The sequence below is a fragment of the Cupressus sempervirens genome, chromosome 4 (genome assembly GCF_028749045.1).
Source record: "Cupressus sempervirens isolate cs-2001-9-10 chromosome 4, ASM2874904v1, whole genome shotgun sequence".
NCBI classification, from domain to species: domain Eukaryota; kingdom Viridiplantae; phylum Streptophyta; class Pinopsida; order Cupressales; family Cupressaceae; genus Cupressus; species Cupressus sempervirens.
Window position 1 is genome coordinate 368,191,915 of NC_143121.1, and position 7,320 is coordinate 368,199,234.

At 39.2% G+C, this 7,320-nt stretch overlaps 1 pseudogene across 1 annotated transcript; it reads left to right on the forward strand.

Moving 5' to 3' along the window:
* The first annotated feature begins 3,280 nt into the window (after positions 1 to 3,280).
* On the forward strand, positions 3,281 to 7,039 carry LOC149561600 (pentatricopeptide repeat-containing protein At5g27110 pseudogene; annotated as a pseudogene). The gene has a single exon (XR_016363836.1). The product of XR_016363836.1 is annotated as a pentatricopeptide repeat-containing protein At5g27110 pseudogene (transcript).
* Positions 7,040 to 7,320: the final 281 nt, after the last annotated feature.

Consider the following 7,320-nt stretch of genomic DNA (forward strand, 5'->3'; position numbering starts at 1 on the left):
TTAATAAAAGCCAGTTTGCTCTGGCCGCACAATTAAAGGCAAGAGATGACAAATTTTAAGAGATATTACCTTAGCAATAATCTTATATGACACATTAAGCAAAGTGATGAGTCACCAATTACAAATATCCTAAAGATTGCCAACTTTAGGTATGAATTTGATGTTCCCTTTATTGATAATGGCTCCTAGACTCTTAGAATAATAGGCTTCAAGATAAAGTTTGTGCAAGTCTGGACCAATAAACTCCTAGAGGTGCTTGTAAAATTCATTGGGAAACCCATCACACCCTAGGGATTTGTCATTAGCCATGGAAAAGATAGCCTCCTTGAGCTCTTGGATGGTGAGAAGCTACTCAGAGAAAGCACGTTGCTCGACCACTAGGCAGTTTGGAGTAATAGAAATACACTTTTTGAGGGCTTCCTCCCGAGCAACTAAATCTCCCTGCAAAGAAAAAACATTTTCATAGTGGTGAACAAAAGCTTGTAGGATGTCAGGGAGACTGGAGAGAACAAAATTGCCCCGTTTAATCTTTTTAATCTCAAAATTGGTATGATGAGCTCTAAGAGCATGGAATAACTCTTTAGAAGCCCTATCACCAACCTCCAACCAATGGAGGCAAGCTTGATTTGGGCCCCTAGAGCAACATAATTATCCACAATCTACTTGTCATGACGAAGCTTTGCAAGTTGGATTTGTGAATCAACATCAAAAGGGTTATGGGTGAGAGCTTCAAAAGCCTTCTTAAGGGCCTTGGTAGTGGAGTCATAAGACCATCATCTGAAAACTGCCAATTGTCACCCATAGATGCACAAAAATCTAGCAATTATGGTAACAACATCGTTCCACCATTGAATCCAACATGTCTGAGAATGTAGACTTGGCTCAAAATTCCAGACACATAGGATATGAGCAATAATAGAAGCATGCATCAACACTGACATATTGAGGAAGAACTGCATCCTGATAGCTTGCTAGATAGTTGTTTGATAACATCGCATCCGATAGAGGAATGATAGGTAATTCTAGATCCTTAGAAAAGGAGAAAAAAGATTGTGCAATAATCATGACATGATTGAGACGTTTTAAAATGCGGTCAAAGCTAGCTTGAATATTAGATCAAATGTGTCAAACCCCACTATGTTGGCAACGGTTAGTATTGGGATCATAAAGGCCCAATTTATTATGCATGTAGTACTAGGCTTCCATTTCCCCAACTGTCTAGTGAAAAGGAAAAATGTCATCTTTGTCAGGGGCCAGTTCAACCATATTAAAATCGCCACACATAACCCAAGTAGCTGGAGGCAAGTTGTTAACCATCTAGCAACACAATTGAGATCTTTCCACAACATCATTGGAAGCATAAACATTAACTACTCCAAAGGAATGATAGTAGATAGAATGCAAAAGCCAAATTATTCTGTGCATGGGGTCAGAACCATATGAAATAATAGTAGAATGAAGACAAGGTGACAGAAGAGTAACTGCACCACCTCTACTAGTTTCATGTTGAGAGGAAAATATAATGTCATCTGGCCAAATGATGCAACATGTAGAAGAAAGCATAAAACCAAAAATTTTAACCTCTTGCATGCAAAGGAAATCTAAATTACCAATTCTATGATGGGTGTCCCTAACATAGTACTTTCTGGAGAGGTCTGTAAGACCTCCACATTCCATGATAAAAAAATTCATGAAAAATCTTCCATGTCTTCTTCGTCCTCAAGAGAGGAGTAGCTATTTTGCAAGAAGGTAGAAACTTGGTTGAAGCCAGAAGGAAACTCTTCTGGACTGATAGCCTGTCATTTCTCCTCTGGTTTCTCAGCACGTCTAGGAGGATTGCGAGAACACCGTACATTCTGAGTTGCAATGGATGATGCAACAAATAGAGTGCAAACTACAATGGGAGTGCTAGCCCTTGCGACCGCCTTGATCCCCTGCGAACTACCAAGGTTTGAAACATGAGAAACAACAAGATTTGACTCCCGAAAAACTATCGTCAACCCTATAATGGCTGAAGTTTGTGCTCATGTTGGAATAGGAGAAACTAAAACGACAACAACATATGATTGTTTAGGAGCCGATAAAGTCTTACCCTTTGACCCAACAATAGTCCATTCCTCCTTTCGTTTTCCTTCAACTTGTTTGGCAGGGGTCTCCTTAGGTGGGGATTTAACCCTGGGCACTGCTAAAGGGAAATCCCTAATCTTAAGTCCTGATGACTGACACCTATAACAGGTGTTGGGCAGGTTCAAATAGAGCACCTTCTAAGAGAAGGTTTGGGAACCAATTTGTATCTCCACAGAGTCCTTGAGATCCTCGAAGAGATCAACCTCAACGCAAACACATTTCTGAGGATGAGCATTAAAAAATAAATTGTGTTCCTTAGTAACAACTTTGCCAAGAAAATTGGCAATGAATTCAATAAAAGGCCAACACGACAAGGGTAAACTCAAAAACTCAACCGACATAGGAACCCTAAGCTTTTGTCGTCAGAGATAGTGAAGTCTTGCGACCATTTTTGAAACACTAGCAGGGAGGAACACATTGACTAAGGGCCATTGTTAAAAATTGTGTCCGCCTGAGATGGGTTGGCAAAACAAAAACCAAAAAACCTTTGGTAAGGTTTTGCACAGCATGGAGTCCAGCTCTTGTTAACTCATTCTCGAAGCATGGCTTTAGGAGGAGTCCTACCCACAAAATACCCTATCAAGGTATGTAGTTCTAACCAATCACAAGTAGTATCAAATTCTTGCAGAGGAAGGATAATATCAGGATTACCTCGTGAAAGACCTTCGAGACGAATTTGCAAAGACGTTTGTTCAATGGAGGCGTCATGACTTTCCGAAGTAGTAGCATGAGCACCAATATCAACAACTAGGTCACTACTGACTGGGGCCATTATAAACTAGCCCTAAAAACTCTCATACTAAATGGGGTTTGACAGGTCGTGAACACAATAGGAAGACTCTTTGACAGAGAGTCGTATGCAAGAAAACTCAAAATATGCATGCTTACCATATAACACTTTTATTTTAAATAGAATTATAAAAAATAATATATTTATATTATATAAAAATATGTACTTAATCTTATGTCTTTTATTTAAAAGATTTCTTATTTGTAAAATTTACTAAACAGATTTAAGAGAACTCGTGTCATTATTAATAAATAATATACTAAGTTACATTTCACAAAGAAAAGAGTGGAGGATTCAAGATCACCCCGGCAGTTTATATCTATGAACAATTATTTAAAGTAAAACTCTTCAGATCCCATCAGCCATCTGATGGGTTTAACATGTTTTTACAGCTCATCGATATTTTCGACAATTTGTAGTCAGTGTTGTAATCTTGAGCTCTGCTACAATGCAAATCGTGCGCCTGTCTATTCCTTTACGACAACCTTGCAAGTCTTTTCATGGACGGATTGCCACTATTACGACAGCTATCCTCCCATTCAATTACAATGATATGCCAAATACTGCACAAAGTTTTATTCAAAGAAATTTCGAATCCTACATTTCTTACCTGCAAATATGTACCGACCTCAAACAATTGAAACAAACTCATACCCAGCTTATCATAAATGGATACAAAGACAATACATTTTCAAATACCAAACTGTTGAACATGTCCATCCTACACGGCAGTCTAGAGAACGCTCACCTGTTTTTGGATAAAATAGAGAACCCAGATACATCCATATGGAATATAATGCTCAGGGCATATGCCAACAATGGTTATTACAAAGAAGTACTTAACCATTATTACTTGATGGGAGAGAGGGGTTTGCAGCCAAACAAATTCACATTCCCCTGCGTTCTCAAAGCATGCGCTGCTTTGTCAGCTCTGCAACAAGGCAGATTAATTCAAGAAGATGTTATGAGAGGTGGATTCGAATCTGATATATTCGTTTGCAGTGCTCTTGTCACTATGTATGCAAAATGTGGTTGTTTGGAGGATGCACGCGATGTATTTGACAAAATGTCTGAAAGACACGTTGTTGCCTGGAATGCTATGATTGCTGGATATGTTCGAAACGAGCAATGCTGCGAAGCCTTGAAGGTATTTGGTGAGATGCAATTGGTAGGTGGATTGCCTGACCCTTTTACAGCGGCTACCATTCTCTCAGCAGTTGCTCAGATGGGAGCTCTGGAACAAACCAAGGAAACCCATGCTTTTGTACTTAGAAGAGGATTTGAGTCGGATGTATTTGTAGGGACTGCTCTGGTAGATGCATACGGAAAATGTGGGAATGTTGAGAGTGCACGCCAGGTGTTTGACGACATGCCTCAGCGAAGTCTTATATCGTGGAATGCTATGATTGCAGGGTATGCTCGGAATGGAAATCTTTCCGAAAGCATGGAGCTCTTCGGGAAGTTGGAGTGTTGCAGAATGAAACCTAATTTGGCTACCATTTCAACCGTACTCTTGGCTTCTTCCCATGTAGACGCTCTCAAATCAGGCAGAGAAATCCATTCATATATAATAAAAAGAGGATTTGAATCAGATGTTTCTGTGGGAAGTGCTCTTGTAAGTATGTATTCAAAATGTAACTGTGTGGAAGATGCATTCAAAGTGTTTGACAACATGTCTTCAGAAGAAGTCGGTTTATGGAATTCAATGATTACAGGATATGTCCAGAATGGATGCTTTAATGAGGCCTTGAATCTATCTGCTAAAATGAAGAATCTATGCTTGAAATTTGATTCAATTACTGTGTCGAGTGTTCTGACTGCATGTGCCCACTTAGGAGCCTTGTTCCAAGGGAAAGAAATCCATAACTACATAAGAAGAAACGGGTTTGAGGTCAATGTTCATGTTGGGAGTGCCCTTGTAACTATGTACGCTAAATGTGACCGTATAGAAGAGGCATTCAATGTGTTTAATGGCATTGATAAGAAAGATCTAGTCATGTGGAGTGGCATTGTTGCAGGGTTTGAACAGTGCAAGCATCCCAAGAAGGCTTTGAAATGCTTTCAGGAAATGCTATTTACAGGACTAAGACCTGATTCAGATACCATTGCAAGTGTTCTTTCAGCTTGTGCTCAGTCAACAGCTCTAAAACAAGGAAAAGAGATTCACAACTATGTTGTCAGAAATCAAATCGATTTAGATGTTTTCGTTGGTAGCGCTCTAGTCGACACGTATGCAAAATGCGGGATTATAGAATCAGCACAGAGGGTGTTCGGCAGCATGCCTTACAGAAATGTGGTTTCCTGGAATGCAATGATCACGGGATATTCCCAGAATGGACATATGGAGGAAGCTTGGCAATGCTTTTGTGAATTGCAACTTACAGAAGGGAAATGTGACTCGGTAACAATAGTGGAAATTCTTCCAGTGTGTACTTTCTTAGCCGCGCTACAGCAGGGTAAAGAGATTCACGCTTGCTCATATCGAAGGGGATTCCTTTCAGATGTTTTTGTGGGACACGCACTCATAGATATGTATGCCAAATGTGGTAGCATTAGCTATGCACGCCAGGTGTTTGACAGAATGTCTCTAACAGATACAGTTGTATGGAACATCATGATAGCAGCATATGGAATGCATGGATATGCTCAGGAAGCTCTAACACTCTTTCACCGAATGCAGCACAGCGGTATTTTGCCAGATCACATTACATTCATCACTATTCTATCATCATGCAGCCATGCGGGCCTGGTAGACAAAGGCTATGAGTATTTTAATTGCATGACTCAAGATTACCATCTCCTGCCCAGGATGGAACATTTCGTATGTATGGTAGACCTTCTAGGACGTGCAGGCTTCTTGGATGATGCATTTCGCTTTATACAAAATATGCCATTGAAAGCTGATGCAGGGGTATGGGGAGCATTGCTTGGTGCTTGCAGAATTCATTGCAACGTAGAGCTAGGAGAATTAGCAGCAAAACAGGTGTTTGAGTTAGATCCTGAGCATACCGGATATTATGTACTCCTATCTAACATATATTCCCGGGCCGGTAGGTGGGATGATGCAGCGAAATTGAGAATAATGATGAAAGACAAGGGATTGAAAAAGATTCCCGGATGGAGTTGGATTGAAGTCAAGAATAAAGTCCATCAATTCCTCAAAGGAGACAGATCACATCCGGAATCAGAGAAAATCTATGCGAAACTGAAAAGCTTGCATGATCAGATGCTGGAGGCAGGGTATGTGCCAGACACGAGTTTTGTTTTGCATAATGTTGAGGAATAGAATCGAATTGTGCACACTTTCACAAACCATGGTAAGAAGCGGGCTGCTGGCTGGAATTAGTAATTGATTCTCAGGTAGACCTATTTAATCACTACGCTAAACTGCACAATGTAGTAAGCCATGCGAACAGAATCAATCATTATCTAATACCATTTTGGGGAAATCATCATTGCGAATTTCAAATCAATCTCACTGATTCATATTTCCTAACTATTCATCTGCAAGAATCCATATTTCGTGAGGAATGAATTCGTTTATCACAGGTGATGCTCACAAATGTTAACCACAGAATTTGAGGGATTCACCTATCCGAGTACTACTTGGGGTTGAGCATGGTTAGACGATATTAATTATTATTATGCACTTTAGAAACACTAAGAATCGGTCGATTTAAGACTGGTTGGTTTCTCGTCAGAGTTATTGTAGGTGCCAACTGAAACAAAACAATGGATATTCAATTTCCACAATAACTATCACTCATGAAGTGATGGGCATATTCTTGAGCAGATATTCAGCAAACTCGATGACAATGATGAGATATGCAACCGAATTAAACACGGAAATATGGATTCATTTTCCTTGTATAAGCACTTGTGCAGATCAGAAAAGCTGTGCAGTTGGAGGGAGGATCCAACTGTCTTGTACATATTGTGGAAGAGAACACAGATTTTTCTCATATATATTATATGCAAGCAAGTAGAGTTAGAAGCTATTGTATGACTAAGCAATGTGAGACAAAGTTAATCTGTAATATATTGGACTGCAAAGCTTGCGAAAAAGTTAATATATTTGATGGACTGTGTTCTTGGAGGAGTTATGGTGGATTATAAATAGCATTTATTATTTACCTACTAACAATTACATATCAAATTTCCAAAGCATGTCTACAATTTAACAATGTGAGGATGAAGCATGTCTGGTCTGCATTTTCAGATCAAACTTTTGGGTGTTTTATAATTTTATTACACTGACATCAGCATGATAGATAATTCAGTTAATGCACATATATGGCTTGTGATTTATCACTCAATATATTATTCCTGTCACAATTAAATCTAAAAAGAAAAGCATTAATTAATTAATTGAAGTATTTGCATTAGGATCCACAATTTTCAGT